At 37.6% G+C, this 18,972-nt stretch overlaps 1 long non-coding RNA gene across 1 annotated transcript in view; it reads right to left on the bottom strand.

Moving 5' to 3' along the window:
• Window positions 1-18,972, bottom strand: part of LOC148407612 (uncharacterized) — a 61,073-nt gene that overhangs the window by 29,009 nt on the left and 13,092 nt on the right. The window contains exons 2-3 of the long non-coding RNA XR_015868675.1: window positions 11,226-11,288; window positions 11,031-11,162 (exon numbers count right to left, since the gene is read on the bottom strand). This is a non-coding gene — a long non-coding RNA (uncharacterized LOC148407612). The remainder of the gene's footprint in view (window positions 1-11,030; window positions 11,163-11,225; window positions 11,289-18,972) is intronic.

Raw genomic sequence — 18,972 nt, 5'->3', positions numbered from 1 at the left:
TATGACAAGAAGCCTTGTTTACTTTGGCTTCATAACTTTACACCTGCAGATAGGTTTGAGAAAAAAGATTTCATTGAGAAGTATAGCAGAAGAATCCTGATAGTTTTTTTTTACATGATTTGAAAATGTGCAGCAATAATAACTTTTTAATAATACTGCACTAGGTAACTGGCAAGGCACTCAGTAGAGAGATAAACTCCACCAACATTGACAGAAATAGCCGGAGTAAAAATGTGTTGCATGTTTATTTTTGTTTCCTTTGATATGTTATCAGTCAGGGCAGCTTGGTGGGGCAGTGAATAGCACGTCCGCCTCACAGCTCAAAGGTCCCGATCAAATCCACCGGGCTCCAGCCTGCCTGTGTGGAGTTTGCATGTTCTCCCCGAGCCCGCATGGGTTCTCTCCGGGCACTCCCACTCCCCAAAAATATGCATTGCAGGTGAATTGCACATACTAAATTGTCCTTGGGTGTGATTGGGCGCATGATTGGTTGTTCGTCTCTTTGTGCCCTGCGATTGGCTGGCAACCAGTTCAGGGTGTCCCCCGCCTACTGCCCGAAGTCAGCTGAGATAGGCGCCAGCAAGCCTGCGACCCCTGTGGGGAAGAGCGGCTATAGAAAATGGATGGATGGATGGATGTTATCAGTCATCTACCTGGTCATGGCACAAGAATAAAACCAAGTATTGGCTGCAAAGGAGTGATCATAAATGAACATGAACAGACATCGATCTGCTTGATACAATAAACAGGAAAGAGGTAAACATTGTACAACATTCACAAATAAGCTGAATGTATCTGATTTTATAATTGGGTGAAGACTGAAGGCCTGAGGGCAAGAGTTCGTTTTTGATGTGCATCTCCTTCCAGATAATTCATCCGATTCCAATTACAATAATTCCTATTGCAAAGCCTTGCAAAAAAAAAAAAAAATCATGTCAGCTGCTTTTATTTTCATCTAAATATTTATGCTTCTAAAATATTCAACATAAAAAATTTGCCATTCAATCCCCAGGAGGCAATATTTCCCAAATGTTGTTTATCATTCAATCTATTGGCACATTCAACATTACACATTGTTCCTCTATGAACTAGCAAAAAATTGCATTGACTCAAAATCTCACCATTACCACAACCACAAAAACATCTCTATTCATTCACAAATCACTTTCAAAAATTGTTTTCATTTGAAATTCAGAACATCTTTCAGCTTGATTTGCATGCCAAAAACTGTAACAAAGATTTTTACATTTTCCAAAACAGCAACTACAGAAAAATCCCGATTTCATTTTCAATGACACAATAAATGACACAATTAAAAGATAACTGCCATTCCCATCACAATTTTTTAATGTTCATCTCAATCAATTCACCTCGCAAATGATATTTAACGTGACAATTGTCCACTTTTCACCATAAATTCCAGATTCATACTTACAAAATATAGTTAATCATCAGTTGAAATCATCAGTTCCTTTGTTGTGTTTTCATGCAAGCAGAGAAGCTACAACTGAGTCAGATCAAAACTACTACTACTACTACTAGATTTAGTGGGAAAGTTTTTAAATGCCTTGCATGTGATGATATCACTTAATAATGTCGCCATATAATGCAGACCGCGCATAATTAAAATTAATTAAGGAGTTCCTTTTGTATTATGTTGAATGTAAAAAACACCAAAGCATTTCCTTTTACTTTTTGAGGCTAAATTTACAACTTAGTTATTTGAGATTTGAGACCCATGATATAATGCAACACAATAAAATACAATATTTTAAAAATATTTATTTAAATGATCAATACACTCTCTTGTCACAGGCCATATGTAATATAACCTCATAGAAAAGACCAGACACAAGTAGCAATGATAAAACAAACAAGCTCTGACAGATGATGCCTCAGGAGTTGAGACTTAAGGTATATGGGATTTTTAAAGCGTTTTGGGGTTGAGGCCAAAGCATCAATTTTTTTCCTGTTTCATCTGTTGAGTTTAAACTTCCTCAGTTTTTTGAAGGCTTAGTTAGTTATTATAAATATATATTATTTACTCATTATTTAATTTAATAATCTGCTGTTACACAGTGGTTAAATTAAATGTCAATTTAAATTAAATGTGGATCAGAGGGTTCCTGGCATTTATTTTTTTCCACCTCAGATGATTGTTGCATGCCCATCAGCAGCAGATGTCTTAGTTTTTGGATAGTCTCATATTTTTTTCATAGAATGACAATGCAAAACACAATTTACAAAAGTAAAGCTGCCTTGTTATATGCACAACCCTCTTGGGTTTATTTTTATTTTTTTTTCATGGGTTCCCTAATCTATTAAATTCCTTAATCTATTAAATCTTCCTCACTTGACCCAAACCCAGTCATACATTACTATGTCTTTGGTTTGTTTTATTTTAATATTGGTTTATTTTCATATAGTATTTTTGATGGTCTAAGTGTTTGGGGTGTGGTAAATGTAATCACGATCAGGTCTGACCTTGGAGAGGGGGGTATTTTAATCTGCACTTAAGCACTTTGAGCTGCAAACTTTGTATGAAAAGAAAAAATAAAAGTTTTGATTGATTTTTATTTATGTTTTGCATACATTAAGCATTTATCTAAGCTTGGTTTGTGTAATAGTTATTCACAAGAAGTCCAGTTCTCATGATTTGTTCATGGGAGCTGGGAGCGTGCCATTAGAGTTTTACATGTACGAATAGTGATAATATGTGATAATAGTGAAGTAGTGAAAATAGTCGTGTAGAAATATCCAACGTTGCAGGATAATAAACATGACAATAAATAGCTGCCTTATCTTTGTGCTTGCAAAATTATTATAGATATGAAATATTGTTTAATGATTGACAGTGTCAATCCAAATTAGGTTTATTTTTGTTAGAAAACCATTATTTTTCCTCTTCTTGAAATGAAACTAGAGAACATACCAACCACAAATGATTATATGTATGCATATCTCACATTTATGCTTAGAAAGCAAACAAGCATAACAGTTTCCCTACAAGCATCATTTTTCTTCTGCTCTGTGACCAAAGCCTCTTGACAACCAATGTTGCATCTTTAGTTAATTTCAACGGTCTGTTTGTTGCGTTAAGCCACCAGATGAATGCCCCCTTATGAATTGCAGAAGTGTGGCGCGATGTCAGCTTTTTTTTTTTCTTCATCTTTCTTCCTTGAGGTGCTTTGAACCACAACATAGCCTCGCTCTTCCTCTATCCTCTGACACCCCTTTTTCCCATGATCGCTTTATGAACACCTCCTCACGCAAAGCACCCTTCTCTACTTGGGGCTACTTCTGTTCCATTATGCGTGGTGGCAGGATTAAAACTGTAGACATGATGGTTTCCCCCTTTTGGTGTCACGTGCAGTGTAGGCACCAGGCGACCAATGGCGTGTGAGCATGGCATGCAACAGGGCACCCCGCTTGGCCACCCACACATATAGAGGAGACAAGAGTATGTGTGAGGGGCACAGTATCAAACAAGGAACATCTGTGGCCACTGGGCTGTGAAGACCGGGAACAATGGTCGCCCTGGGGCAGCAGAGTCCTGGCCCGCACTGCAAAGGCTGGGAACAGGCTAGGGAGCCAATCGTGTACAAACACACGCATGCACACTTTGTGGGATAACCTTTGTGCACACATTTCTGAAAGAAACAAACTGACTGGTTCAAATTTATGTCTTAAACAAAAACATTTGGAATGGCAAGAAGAAAAAAAATGCAGAAGAATATTCTGAAAGGGAAAAGATGACTCAAAATTTACCAAACCAAAAATTTGGGATAAAATGGGAATAGCAATATTGGACATCTACTGGTAAAATAAAGTGTGATCCCACTGTCTGCACTCAATATCTACTTTATCCGTTTTTTATAGTGGCACTATTGATTATTTAAAGTTGTCGTTTGCTGGTTTTAAGTGAATGCAGCATTGGCACTACAGCGCCACAGAGAGACCATATTTTGGAAGCATGCATCAAGCGAGCGAGAGAGTGAGCGAATCCAAATACAATTTGCCATTGGTTTCAGTGCATCATAGCGTAGAACCTACAAAACATGGACAAATATGTAATAACTGGTCAGCTACCCCTGACTTCCGCAGACATAAAGAAAACGGAAACTCGTTCAGCTGCACACAATATACAAACTAACATCCAAAATGTGATTTGAATTACATTGGCGAAGGTTTTCCTCCATCATTTTCCATAGCTAAAAGTAACATGAGTGCCTCCATTTCTGTGGCACTCCCCATGTCACATAAATAGCGATTACTAGACCTATGTTTGATAGAACACACTTATTTACACCTTATTGAAATTCATAGGGGGTTTCCAAAAAATTACCAAAAGCAAAAGAAACAAGGGATCTTCCATTGGCTAGTGCTCAGTGAAGGGTCCAGGAGAATGATTTGAAGAAAGTGGTTTTAAACTAAAAATGAATATGTTTTCATAGGTGTAGATTTCACTACATTAGCATACTGATCATTGTTAATGACACTACGATTGTGTGTCTAAAAATTTTATGTCATGGACAGTTAAAGTTACATATGGTGTAGGTACTTACCACCCCATTAACTTTATGATCGAATCGGATATTTCATTTTTTGGAATATTACGTGGTTCTCTGCAAAAGTACCTTCATTTGAATGTATGAGTGTATATATGTAATGGAGTGATAAATGCTTCGTTGAATTCTGTTGGAAGTGACGCAGAAGCAGGCAAGTGTGGCACCTGTAGCGGTCGGCAACATTCAATTTGTGCTATGAGGAGAGTGTACTGGTCAATCGCATGTCGGTGATGGTCTAGATCAGGGGTCGGCAACCCGCGGCTCTCGAGCCGCATGCGGCTCTTTAGCGAGGTCCTAGTGGCTCTCTGGAGCTTTTTCAAAAATGATTAAAAATGGAAAAAGATGGGGGAGAAAAATATTTTTTTCGTTTTAATGTGGTTTCTGTAGGGGGACAAACATGACAAAAACATTCTTAACATTTTCCAATGCTGTAAGAATGTGTAAAATAAATATTACATTTCAACATTTCTGTCAACGAAGAATTACGTCATAGCCTGAGACATGCGTTTCTGTTAGCAGGGCAGGATGCTAGGCAAGTGGCCGCTGTAAACAAACCGGCGGCCCTGAGCCATGGATCCCAAAGGGAAAAAGAGAAAAATAACTGAGGAGAACAGACGATTCAACATTTCTTGGACCGAATCATTTGCATTCGTTGCCAATGCAGAAGGATTGCCTGAATGTTTGCTCTGTAGCGAGAAGTGGTCAAATAAGAAAAATAGCAATGTGGAATGACATTTTCAGGGAAGGCGTTCTACATTTACAGCCAAGAACCCAGTTGGCAATGAGAGAAAAAGTGCGATTGCATTACTTCTGCAGAAATTAGAGGAGCGCAAAAATATATTTAAGAAGTGGATTGCATCTCCAAACTCCACGACTGCTGCAAGTTTTGTTGCAACCTGGGAGGTAGTAAAACGTGGCAAACCGTTTACAGTTGGTGACTACATGGAGTCATTCATCAACATATTAGAACACCAATTTAAGGACCTCATAAACAAAACCGGAATAATACAAAAAAAAAAAAAAACATGCCTCTCTCCGCCAAGACAGTGAAGGAAAGAACGATTAAAATGGCAGGCAACACCGATCAACAAATCAAGGACATTAATTCAGCGCCAGCATACTCAATTGCCAGTGATGTGATCGATATTGAACAGACGGCGCGTTTATGCAGGTATGTGGCTGATGTTTTATTTTTATAGATGCAGGCTACGTTTTATTGCACTCTATTGCCCAGATAAGGGCCACCTTATGCACGTTCCATTTTGTTTTTTTCGAATCCTCATGAATAAAATCTTCTGAAATCCGCTTTATTTAATTTAATCAAAGCAATGAAACATAATTCATTAATATTGTAATTTAGTTAAACTTGAGGCGGCATCGCAGACAACAGAGTAGTCATGTGGTGTGTCAGGATGCACTGCAGGAAAAATAAACATTTAATCATGAAGCCTCATTATGTATTTGTAGTTAATCATTTTGATACAGCATGTGTTGCCTTCAATGCAAGGCTTTTATTTTTTTGCGGCTCCAGACATATTTGTTTTTTGTTTTTTTTGGTCCAATAGGGCTCAACATTTTGGGTTGCCGACCCCTGGTCAAGATGAATGAGCAATTGTGTCTTAATATGTCATTTTATGGCTTGTGCTGATGTGTGATGTCTTCAGGTAGTTTTCTCTGATTTTGAACACACATGGTAACTTCCTGTCATTGATAAAGCAGCATTTTGTCATGTGGAACATGACATACATATATATATATATATATATATATATATATATATATATATATATATATATATATATATATATATTCATACATATATATATATATATATATATATATATATATATATATATTTCCTCAAAGTTTTAGATTTCACATTTAATCCTTTCACACACACACCTACGCACAAAAACATATACATACACTAAAGCCATCGATATGTATTCTTCCTTTCCTGCAAAGTCATTCCTTCCAGTATCATCTGGCCACCAGTAAATCTTGATCAACCAGATAGTGGTGAGAACAACAAGATACAACAAATCTTTCATTTGTAATAAAAGAGCATTCAACTGCACACGACTTTACTTGATGTTTCTTCATGTCACCTATTCACAAAACGTGTTGCTTTAATTGTGAAATTGATATTACTGGTCAATATACAATGGACCTAGTAAGATCATACACAAATTGTTCCGGGACGCTTGTTGACTTTAAAACGTTCCCTTTTATTTATATTTAAGTTTTATGTTTTTTTTCTTTTGTTTGTTTTGTTTTTTTGTTTTTTCAATTCCATCCAATCATCAATCACATGGCCCACATGAGTAGACGCACAAAATAGGATGGATGGATAGGTAGTCCAATGAACTGTACGGGACTATGCAGCACTAGTGGTCTGAACACAACATTCTGATTTGTATTGTTGTTTTTGTTTTTTAATCTATCCACCCATTTTCTTATGCTTTAGCCGGGGTCGGATCGCAGAGGCAGCAGTCTGAGCAGGGACACTTTGTCCAGCTCCTCCGGGAAGATCCCCAGGCATTTCCAGGCCAGCCAAGGGACATAGTCTATCCAACATGTCCTGGTCGACCCTGGGCCACAGATCGATCGAGAGCTGTTCTATGGCCGGTGTTGGATAAATATGCTAATCAATTATCAATCATGACAATAAGGTATTAATCACGTTCCAATAAATGTATTATTCACGTATGTTAAACAAATGTTACTATTCCAACAATATGCTTTCTTACTGTTGATTTGTGTTTGTTGATTCATACATGTGATTATACATTTGTCACAGATTGAGAATGTGTTACAGTTTATTTACACATTTATCTCATATCTCTTATGTTATGTTAGTAGTGATTGCTGAGGTCATTTCAGAGGGCAGTCATCAACAGCACTGTTGGGAAACAGCAACATGTCCAATGCCCAGAGCCACTCAAGGACCCCTCTGGAAGAGGAAGTTGTGTTCTTGGAAATGTGAGCAGTTGTTGACCTGTTTGATTTATTGAGATAGTTGCTGCATATTATATATTGTGCCACACTCACGTGCGCTTATCTTTCCAAACACAGTCACGCAAGTCGAAACAAATGTGCATTTCATACTTTTGGGTTCTGGCCACACACACACCCCTGTGCACTTTTGCCCTTTAAGGGCGGAACCTTCATGTAACTTAGGGACCTCTAAGATAATAAAGGAAGCAGACGAGAGGGACTGGCATCAGAGCGCGGCAGAACTGCAGCCTTTGTGATCCTGAATCATTCTCCTCTTGCATGAGCTGAAATATGCCTTCTCTCTTTCTTTGTGAGCCATTGGTTTTTACAAACGTCTACTCAGCAAACCTGACAGCCGGGATGAAAACCACTCTACTCTTCCTGAATCTGAATTTCAACTTCCTGACTGGCCCTCCTCTCCAGCACCCCTGAATAGACCTTACCGGGGAGGCTGAGGAGTGGATATATTTGGGACATACCCTCTGGACGCCCTTCTTAAAAAGGGGGACCACCACCCCGGTCTGCCAATCGTGAGGTGCTGTCCTTGAGATGTTGCAGAGGCGTGTCAACCAGGACAGCCCAACAACATCCAGATCCCTTAGGAGCTCTAAGCGGATGCGCCGATCATTGAACTGTGGCCTAGGGTGTCCTGGTGAACATAGGCGAACCAAGTGATCATAAGAGCACTCTTGTGTCATGTTAGTCATGTTTGAGCATGGTGTTTATTATAGACAAGCCGTGACAAGCACAGAAGTACAACAACTCATGGAGGTCATTTCTATGATGTTGTGCCACTTGCTCCTCAGGGTTAAGATAACGACCATGGCACTGCCTGCAAACGTCACATGAGATTAAAAAACAACAAATGGATTTTGATGCTCAATTCATAATCTACAAATGCAATTTTTAGTCTGAATATGAATGTTGTCATGTTTCTAGTTTGAGTTGGTCTTGTTTCCTGATAAGTGTTTACTTGAAAGGGAAATATTACACTTTGACTGGAGGTGCATAGAAATATTGCTGGAGTCGTCAAGATTGTTTTTTACTTCTTCCAATTTAAATGAGGTTATGCAGTTTTTTCATATCTTGTTTGTATATAGTACAAAAAAGCATTACAAATCTAGAGGCCTTTGAGAAAATGCTGCTAATGGCTTCGATGCAGAAAATAGCAACCTAGCATGGTTGATTTCATTTGTGCAAGGTCTACAGCTGACTGACATTTGACCAATGTTGTGTCTCCTTTGCCTTCCCTCCACATTAATCCTACTTCCCTGGGCTAAATTCAATTCTGCCCTGTTCATTTATAGTTTTCATCCATGGTGCAGCGTCAATATTTCCTAGATTTGAAAAATAACAACAGAATGTCACTCAACTACTCATTCTTAGACATCTCATAATACACGCCTCACCTGGACAGTGACAAAGCATGATGGATTGACTTACTGATGCACACACACACATACATACACTTTGGAGAGACATGGAAAGTGGTTGAAAGAAATGAGAGAGGAAGTGAAATAAAACTGGAGTGGTTTGAGTGACAGAGTTTTGATATTTCTGTGGTGGTATGCTTGTAAGCTCAGGCAGTTCCTTCCCTCCGAGGGACAGGATTTGTTAAGCAGCTCTCTAGTGCCTATAGTGAAGCCAGTAAAAGACTAATTTAATCAAAGGTTACGAAATATAGGAGTGATTGTACAAGAGAGGGAATATGGAGGAATGTGTTATTTCACCAGGCAAAGCACAGGCGAAAACTTAGTCTCCCAATAGTCCTAAGTGTTTGCTACCAACCCACATTATCATTTTTGCTGGCGGCTTTGCTAGCGAGGCCGGGATAGTGTGACTGACTGGCCACTGAGTTGTGTGACAGCCTGCTGTGTCCCTAATGCACTGATCTTATTACAAACAATTCAAGATTGATATGTATACTTATTTAACATTATGTTCATTATTGTGGTTCTTCAGTAGTTGGCAGTTGTGGAGAATTACATGACAAAAAGCTGTGTTGTGTTTTGTTTCTGTATAAAACTGCCTGAAAAAATGAAAAATAAAAAAGATACAGGGCTTTTACTCAAATGAATTAAGTCATGTTTGTCATTATACCATTGGCAGTAAAATAGCTTGTTAGTGGGAGGGTACCTTCAAGAGTACTGCCTCTTTTTCTTTATTTTGCAACATTTTGATACTGGAAAACATACAAATGGTTGCCTTGGTCCAGAAATTTGGTGCTGCCAATATGGAGTAAATAAAGTGGGCCCCCGTGTTGCGATATTAATCCATTCCGCGGTTGGGCTCGTAAGGCGAATTCACCGCATGGCGGATAATCCAAACCTATGTTCAATAGCTAATGCGTGTAGAACCCCAGGAAAAACATCAAAATTGTACATACATATTAAAAATTGGTACCAAAATACTATCGTAAGTGCTACGTGTATATAATATACATATATACAATCAGAAAACATCATAAATAAAAAAATATAGAAAGAATTTATTTAATTTTGAGTGGCGCTTGTTATGCCCATATTCCCGAGTAAGGGTAGCCTACTGTAGGCTTGGCCAGCTTCATATTTCTTGATTATCAACTTCTTACTTCTTTCTTTAACATCTTTAGCAATCTTGGGACCCATGGCAAACCCGTTCAACTTTGAATTAAGCAGTAAAATGCACTATAAATATGGTTCTGTAACCACTCACGATAGAACAAAGCTTTACCGTTCCACCATTTTGAAACGAGTGAGGCCGAGTAATAGCAGACCACCATTTTTGTGAGGAGATGCCAACAAATAGCAGACCAGCATTGTAGTGACGCGTTGAATGGATGCATTGACGGCAACAGAAAATTTGTGCAATTACCTGAGAACGCCTGCATATGGAGACAAAAAAACACAAATACAGCCAAGCCCCTAGGGTCATGACAGTTGTTTTTGACACAAAACCGGGAAAATACCATAAAGAAAGGACGAAAAAACTCTGTATTTCGCTTCGCAACATTAAAAAAACCTAAGCCAGGGACACTGTAACACGGGGCTCCACTGTACTTTGCTCTGCAAACCCATTCAAACTTAATTGAGAATACATTCAAACCTATTTGCAAGTATGTTTGAATACATTGTGCTTGTAGCTAACTATGAACTTTTACATGTTGGCTAAATGCAAAAGCATAGCAATTTTTCCCTTATTGTTTTGAATAACTCACACAGGTATTATTAAGTTAATAAAGATTTGTATTATTGCCATGTTTCTAGTTTGAGTTGGTCTTGTTGATTAATGTTTACTTGAAAGGAAAGTCAAACCTAATCAATGCTTTGAAGGTATCAACATTTACAAGCAGCAAATTGGTATTCTTATTAACATTGTTATTCGAAAAGAGTTCAACTTAACAATTAATTCAACAACATTAATGGAGAACTTTGCCCAGTATCATGTTCTCATCATGTACTGTCTTTGATAGCACTTTCATGTTACCTCTTAACATTGCAAATATACACTTTCATCATGTGTCGCGATCTTTCTTGTGAAGAGTAGAAAATGAGTCTGTGTGGTTCATTTTTTCGTCTGAGTTTGACGCGCTGAGGATGAAAAGAAAAAGAAACTACACTACAAAAGAAACAGTATAAGTTATTTTCCATTGACATACTCGCATGTTACGTTGGCACTTACTTTGGCGGTGCTACCCTTTTCTGAATGTGCACAGCAACTGGGAGTCTTGCAGTCTTGTTGGACCTGGCAAAGAGGAAGCAAGGATGTGGGCTGGAGCTCCTGCATGCACTTTCACTCATGCTGCGTGAAATACATTATAGAAATGGCACTCAAACTATTTTTGTCATTTAAATAACACACACCATGATGTGTTTAAGTTGGACAGCCATGATTTATTCATCCAGCAAGTCGGGGATCGACCTATCCTCTGTGTTTTGTAAAATCATCCAAATTGCAGTAAAAACAAGGTTACTTTAATACTCGAGATTGACTTATACTCAGAAAAATATGATCTATTTATATATAGGTTTCTATCCAAAGATTTTCACCAGGAATGGGTGACTCGGAACAATAAACCAATAAAGTCAGCCTTGTGGTGTATGAACTTTAAATATAAACATCCATCCAACATCGAACAAAATATCTTTAGATTACACCCAATTTACCCAGATTTACACACTAATTAAACCTATTCGTAATAATTCCTCATCACACATCTCAATAAAGGTACTTAATAAAACTGGGGCATTTGTCTCCATAGTCATACGGCAAAATGTTCGTTGCTCACCAGTGACAGTTGTCTCAACACCCAATGTTGCAAACATAGGCCAAATGAATACAATCGCTCTTTTATAGAATTATGCTTCACATACCAAGATTTAAATAAGTCTCAAGCAAATGTGATTTGTCACTAATCATTCTTTCTGTGAAATGAAGTATTTTGTGAGCTGTATTGCATCATTCCATCCTTCCTGGCTGTTTCTGCTCAACTGAGGAATGAAGAAATGTGATGAAGGGGATTATCTTGAGGAGGGAAAGAGTTGTAGCAAACTGTTTTAAGTAAATTGGTCTCGCTGGGCTGAAACACACAACAAATATTCATATACAGTGGTACCTCGAGATACAAAATTAACTTGTTCTGGGAAGGCTTTTGTATTAGTGATTTTTTTTTCATATTTGAGGCCATTTTCTTATATAAAACTAGAAAATGTGCAAAAGAAATTGTGTGTGAAGGGAAAAACGCTAAAAGGGAGAATCGTTGAATGGTGGAATGATGTGGAATGTTTGATTGGCTTGAATCTGTAAATATTATGAATATTACAAGGTTGGAGCAGTTTGAATAGGCCAAAAATGTAGAAGATGCAAGGAAAAAACTGAAAAAAGTGGAATCAGGGGAACATTTTGAATTGTGGGAAGAGGGAAATGGATACACCCACGTAATGGCGGAAATCGGGGCAATCAATTAAAGTTGGAGCAGTGTAAATCGGATGAGTAATGAGGAAGAAGGAAAATTTTGGTGAGAATAGAGGGAATGAATGGGGAAGTATGGGTAATAATATTAAATAGTTGTGAATTATTGTAATGTGTGAATACGTATTAGTAATGATGAAAATGTGAAAGGAATGAATTGAAGGATGTATATGTGAAATGGGGAAGCTTCAAATGTGAAATGTTAAATATGCCATTGGAAAGGAATTTTGAATTATTATAGGTGAAAAATATGGAATTATGGGAAAATTTTCATATTTATGAATTATTGGAACGATGGAAATGGTCCCTAAGGCGAAATGAATAGTTAAATGTTGTGAATGTGTAATGGGAAAGCTCAAAATGTGAAATGTTAAATCTCCCATTGGAAATGATATTGGAATATTGAAGTGAAAATATGGAATTATGGGAAATATGAACATGTTTGAATTATTGGAGTGATGGAAGTGATCCATGAGGTGAAATGAAAGGGTTAAATATTATGAATGTGAAATGGGAAAGCTCAAAATGTGAAATGAGAAATCTATTGAGAATGAACAGGGACGCCTCACATTGAAAATTAATTGTGAAATATTAAAGGGTGAAAAATATGGAATTATGGGAAAATATTGGAATGTATGAATTAGTGGAATGATGGGAATCATCCCTAAGGTGAGGTGAATGAGCTAAATAGTGAAAATATGAAATCTGAAAGCTATAAATATGTAATGTAAAATCCCCCAATGTTAAATCAATTGGAGTTTTGGTGTGGTACTGAACTGTGCGAAATTTGTAAATATTTGGAATGAGAAAAACGAAAGCAGTTGTCGCACAAGTAATTGGAATGATATGAAATTGGAACGTGTGAATCGGATGAACTTGGAATGGGTTGAAACGCGTCAAAATCAGGCAGAACGGCTTTCGCCTTCACACAATAATTTATTCCGGACAAGGAAAAAAATAAAATGGGAAATCTTAACTTTTGAGGGAGACAACATCCAATAAGCAGAGGAGAAGGAGAACAATTTGCAAAAACCAATACAGTATTAACCAAACGTCAGAAAACAATACAAAGTAAATGTCAGAAATTGTTACAACTTCCTAAAGTTCAAAATCACTTGCTGGTCAGTGGGCTGGCGGAGGCGGATGGTGTTTACTAGAAAGTAGAAGAACATTGAACATAGAAAATTCTTTGAGTCTCTCACCCTCGAGAAGAGGCGGGTGAGCGGCACACTAATTTCTAGATTTTTTTTTTTTTTCATATTAGGGTCCAAAAAAAGTCTTCAATGTCATTTTGTATATTGAGTTTTTCGTAAACTGAGGCTTTCATATCCTGAGGTACAACTGTAACTGACAAAACAGCACTACTAAAGTCTGGAACACTACATAGACCTTGATGAATCGTTTCTTGGTCTGACTTGACAGTGATGTTGGGATTTGCACAGTGGTGGAAGGTGGGAGCAAGTGGAGGGGGGCATGTTTGGGGTTTACAACCTATCAAAAAGGAATCAGCTTGCCTGCTCTCTTGGTGCAAAAAGGTGCATCTCACTGGCTTTCAGAGACCAAGATTGCTTTCACCTGCATTCCCCGGGGCAACACGCAAAACACATGCCTCAGCCGGCCTGCCAGTCACACACACACACACGCACACGCACACAAAAACACTCATGTACTAGCTTGCACATATACTGTATATCTCTGACTACTGTGGTCATATTTTATGAATTCCCAAACAGACAAAAGAGGGTGTTGCGTAGAATCACAATTTTGCGGGCATACTATTGGCCAAACTTCCAAGTGGCATATAACTGGGCCAGCGTGTGCGCACATTCATGTGTGCTGATAGCTCCTCTGAGATAGTGGGAAAGCTGCATTCGGTTGATCTTCCAGGAGGTGGAAAAATGATGTCAAAAAGGCAAATCTGTATTTACCGGCAGACAGGTATCCTTGACGTGACAGCTATACAGTCATTATCTGCCTGTCATGTGTCGCCTGGGGCCACCGTCTTCTACCAAAAGACCACGGTTCCCATGCATGAGACGCAGCCCTATTAGCTTACCTGTTTCCAATTCAAAGGCCATTGCCGAGCGAAAAGATGCCAGAAGGACAAAACAAGGTGTCATATTTATGAATGTGTCAGCGCGGGCCCTCCTGAAAGACGGCGCACACCATGAGCAATGAGACTGACAAGTCAACGGGGCCTTTTCCTGCCATGAGAAATGATACCTTCAAAAACCATGAGCAATAAGAAACTAGACCCTGCGTTGGCGCGGCGCTGACATGGTGGTGGTGGTGGCGGGGGGGGGGGGGGGGGGGGGGGGGGGGTTGCTCATAATTTGCCCTGCTATTATTCAACCACAATTATAAGAAACTCAACCTGTAACCTTGAATACTCAACAGTGAATATCAAATGCTGGGTAATGACTGGATGAATTATCAGGGTGGAACTGAAGAAGATGGTGTGTATGTGGGGGAGGGGTGCTGTGACAGCGGTTATTACCTCAGCACTAAAACTTAAGGTGTGTTTTCAGGTGTGCGCAAGTCCTGGGAAGTTGACATCCTCAACTTGTGAGCATAACCAGGTGCAGGATGCGCTCGAATCTTTCTGTCTCCGCCGTGGCTGCTGAACAACTCCATAATTGCTGAGAGTTAACTTCTCCAATTACAGATAACAGGCCTGCATGTTCTGTCAAGGAGACATTATTAGATAAAGACTAAACGTACTATTTTAGCTGCTGAGAGTTTGCCATTGGTTGCATAAAAGAAACATGAAAAGAGGTAAATTATGAACAGACTTTACACAATCAAGATTTTTAAAGCCAATCCGACCAGACAGATTAAAAATAACCAATCCCTGATGTGGCTAATATGCTACTGAATTTTATTTACTGTATACACTTGTATACTGTTTATAGTATCAACAAAAATATGTACATAATTTTTTACAGAATAAAGTAAATAGATAAAAACTGATTTTTGCTATAGTTAATCTGACAGAGATGCACAGGTTAAAAAAATCAATAACCTCTGGAAGGCATTCCAGAACTGGGCAGGCATAAAGTGAAAGTGAAACTTTCTGTGAAATGACTCGTTCTACTTTTTTCATGTACAGCTGCACTTCTTTTGCTTCATCATCACGTTTTGCTAGTCTTTCTACTAATAGTAGTTTTCTGCTAGACAATTTATAGATTGCTTCGAAAAGTAGCAGTTGAAAGGCATTTTCCTCACAAATCAAAATTTCATAAATATGAAAAAAAAAACTAAAAGTACACTTTGTCTCCCTTCATCGTTTCGTCTAGCAAAGTAGACGGAAGTCGTATGGTGATACTTTGCACATTTATCGAGTGAAGCAGAAATTATTTTTAATTGAATCGAATCAAAAATCAATTCTGATTTGCATTGGAGTTTGTGTGTGCTTGCGTTTGTGAGTGTGTGCTTTTCCAATTGCCAAATGTCTCTGCAGACTTCATCTGGCATTCCAAAAACCAAGAGCACTGCAGCTGGATCAATAAGAACTAGTCGCCCAGAATTTATATCATCAGGCACGGCATTGATCTTTATCAGCATTTAAAAGTTTCTGAAGCAAAAATAGGGCAGCTGTCTCTTTTCTGCTTCTTCATTTTCTCTGAGTGCTGCGATCAATGCACAAACATTTAATGACCATGTAGGAGTGAAATCTTGCTCCATATCCATGCGCCTACCATTCATTGACAAAACTGTTATTTGATCTTCCCACATGATGTTTCACTATGATTACATACAAAACTCTCTCTCCCGGTCGTGGGAGAACGGCAGGTGTCCTGGTCCTGTTCTGCAGCCTAAAAGACAAAGCAGCTGGTCCGGCCCTCGGGCACTCAATGTGTCTGTACGCGTGTACTCTTTGCCTTTCAAACATTCCATTGACATCCGACCTTTACTGTTTGGACATTTTGGCTGGTCCACCGAAAGAAAAAAAAGCACTTGCGTGCATGTGTGTGCATGTGTCTGTGCATGTATGATCAATGCTGAATGTGAAAAAAAATATTTTACTGTATATTTTTTAAAAAAGACTGTCAAGAACACATCACAAACAGCATAAATTTTGAATTTGGGGCGTTTTGCAAGTGTCTTTCTACTAATAGTAGCTTTCTGCTTTGAGAACCTGTGAAAAACAAGGGGTGAACCAATTATGGTTGCCAATTAAAAAAAAAAAAAAAAAAAAGTTAAATCGTTGAAGAATGACTACTAGAAAAGTAGATCTTGGAGCAATATGATTTGGGCACCCCTGTTCAAAGAGACGTTTTTGACCCCGGGAACGGTATGCATCTTTTGTTGTTGTTGTTGTTGGTTTTATCAAAACAAGGATAAACAAAGGTTTAACATTTCAATTATTTTAAAATTTGGGAAAATTTTATTTACAGTGTAAAACAGCTGTCATTGGTTCTTTGATTTGCCTTTTTTATGGAAATAGTTGAAAAATAGTGAACTTTCTAATTTGTATTTCTGGTTGAATGTATTCTTTTTTACTTTGATCCGACTTGACTCACCAAATGTGATTTTTTTTTTTTTTTAGTGCATTCCTTAAAACGTCAGGCAAAGCTTCTTCACCAACTCGGTATCTTACTGACATTGATCGAATAGTCAGACGTTGACAAATTTGGTAAGAAAATGAAAACCCTGCATATGGATAGCCTTTAGGTTAGTCATTTTTGCTTAGCATCAAGTCTGTATTTGACAGGACTTTTTGCACTTAAAGAGATTGAAGCAGGAATCATTTTTAAGTAATTGAATCAAATCGTTTTGAATTTAAAATTGTTGAGAATCAAAAATCGATTCCGAATCGAATCGGTGACTCCAAAATCGGAATTGAATCGAATTTTGAGAGATCCAAAGATTACCACCCCTAATTTAGACAGTTATTTATTTTTGTATTGAATTTTCAATAAAGTGTGGGACTTATGTCTAGTATTCGCTATTTATATCACATGACCACCATTCGTCTATGGCTATAGTTGCAGATGGCATGTGTCCAAAAATAAAGTATAAAGAATATGTTGTAAGTAAAAAGTACATATATGCATCAGTATAAACAGAGGTTTCGTTTGTTTTCGCTGTACCCAGCTGTCATTTTCTTTCTCCATTTCCAAGTAATGATTGCATTTTTGTCGATTCACAGGAAATGGAGCTGGCAAAGTGGATCACGTAACCTTGGCGCTTTTTGTCACTGGGAGAGAAGATGCCTTACACCAGCCCAAAGACATTAAAACAGTCACTAACTGTACACTAGGGTCCAGAACACATTTCCCTTCGGTTAAGAACTGAGCTGACTGTCCAGCACGTCTATATGACTGAGCTCTTATTAAAAACAGCAATTTTTTTCTTGTACTGTGAATAAATTAAAATGGCTTTTTTTTTTACTTTTTGTTACATGCTTTCAAATGATGCACTTGTAACTATGCACTGTGTAAATACAGTTGCCTTGACTATCATTCTAAATGTATTAATTTTTTTTTGTTTTTTTAATTTAGGAGTATGGCCATTTTAAATCATTAAGATAGTAAATATATACTTAGTTCCGATAGTTTACAAAGATTTTTATTCAGTTTAAATTAATAAAACAAATCATGATGATATGTAATGAATTGAACTTAATTATTTTAAATCAGGACAAGCAACAATATATGGTTTGCTTTGGTCTAATCAAAAACATTACTTGACGGTAAATTTTTCAAGTTAAACCCATTGAATATTTTTAAATGATCAAAGCCTGAATATTGGCTGTGACGGATTACTTCAATGATTTAAGTTCTTTTTTCTGTGTCAGGAGATTTTTATTCGTGTTAGTACTCATTTAACTTCTTAGGACATTCTCATCAACCTGGAAGCACTTCCTGTTAAAATAAAGATGTCTACGTCCGAAAATCTCAATAATTGTATAATCCAGATCTGCAAAGTTGTTAGATAAACATATGCTTAACATATTTTTTTTTAAAAATTGAATTTTATAGTTCCATAACTTTTGGTGGAAAAAATTTGACTTTCCTTAAAAAATAATATAGGCTCCAAACAACGGTATGTGTATCGGCCCTTAAAACATATTGGTCAATCTGTACTGAAAACAATTTATTGTTTTTCTTATTTGCATTAATGTTCAATACAAAAGCTTCACGCAGTTTCACAAATTCTTTATTAAAATCTGACCATTACTATGACTAAATAAATAAATATTAATACTAAACATTAAGTTTACATTGAAGTGTGTCAAACCTAAAGACAATTCTTCGTGCATTACAGCAGAATTGCATTAAAATATTTTGTCACTTTGTTTTGGCTATATTTAAGCCCTATGCGTCCAATACTTACAACATTTCATTGCTCAACTTGTGACAAATACACTGGCTGGGATCTGTTTGCCTCAAGTGACAAAAGATCTCACAACTGCAACAAGGAATATGTAAATGTGAGTGAATCAGGGTGAATA

Source organism: Hippichthys cyanospilos, chromosome 19 (genome assembly GCF_059441005.1).
Source record: "Hippichthys cyanospilos isolate Australia breed blue-spotted pipefish chromosome 19, RoL_Hcya_1.0, whole genome shotgun sequence".
NCBI lineage: Eukaryota > Metazoa > Chordata > Actinopteri > Syngnathiformes > Syngnathidae > Hippichthys > Hippichthys cyanospilos.
Note: the sequence above shows the minus strand (reverse complement) of the source record. Positions and strands in the feature narration are given on the sequence as shown.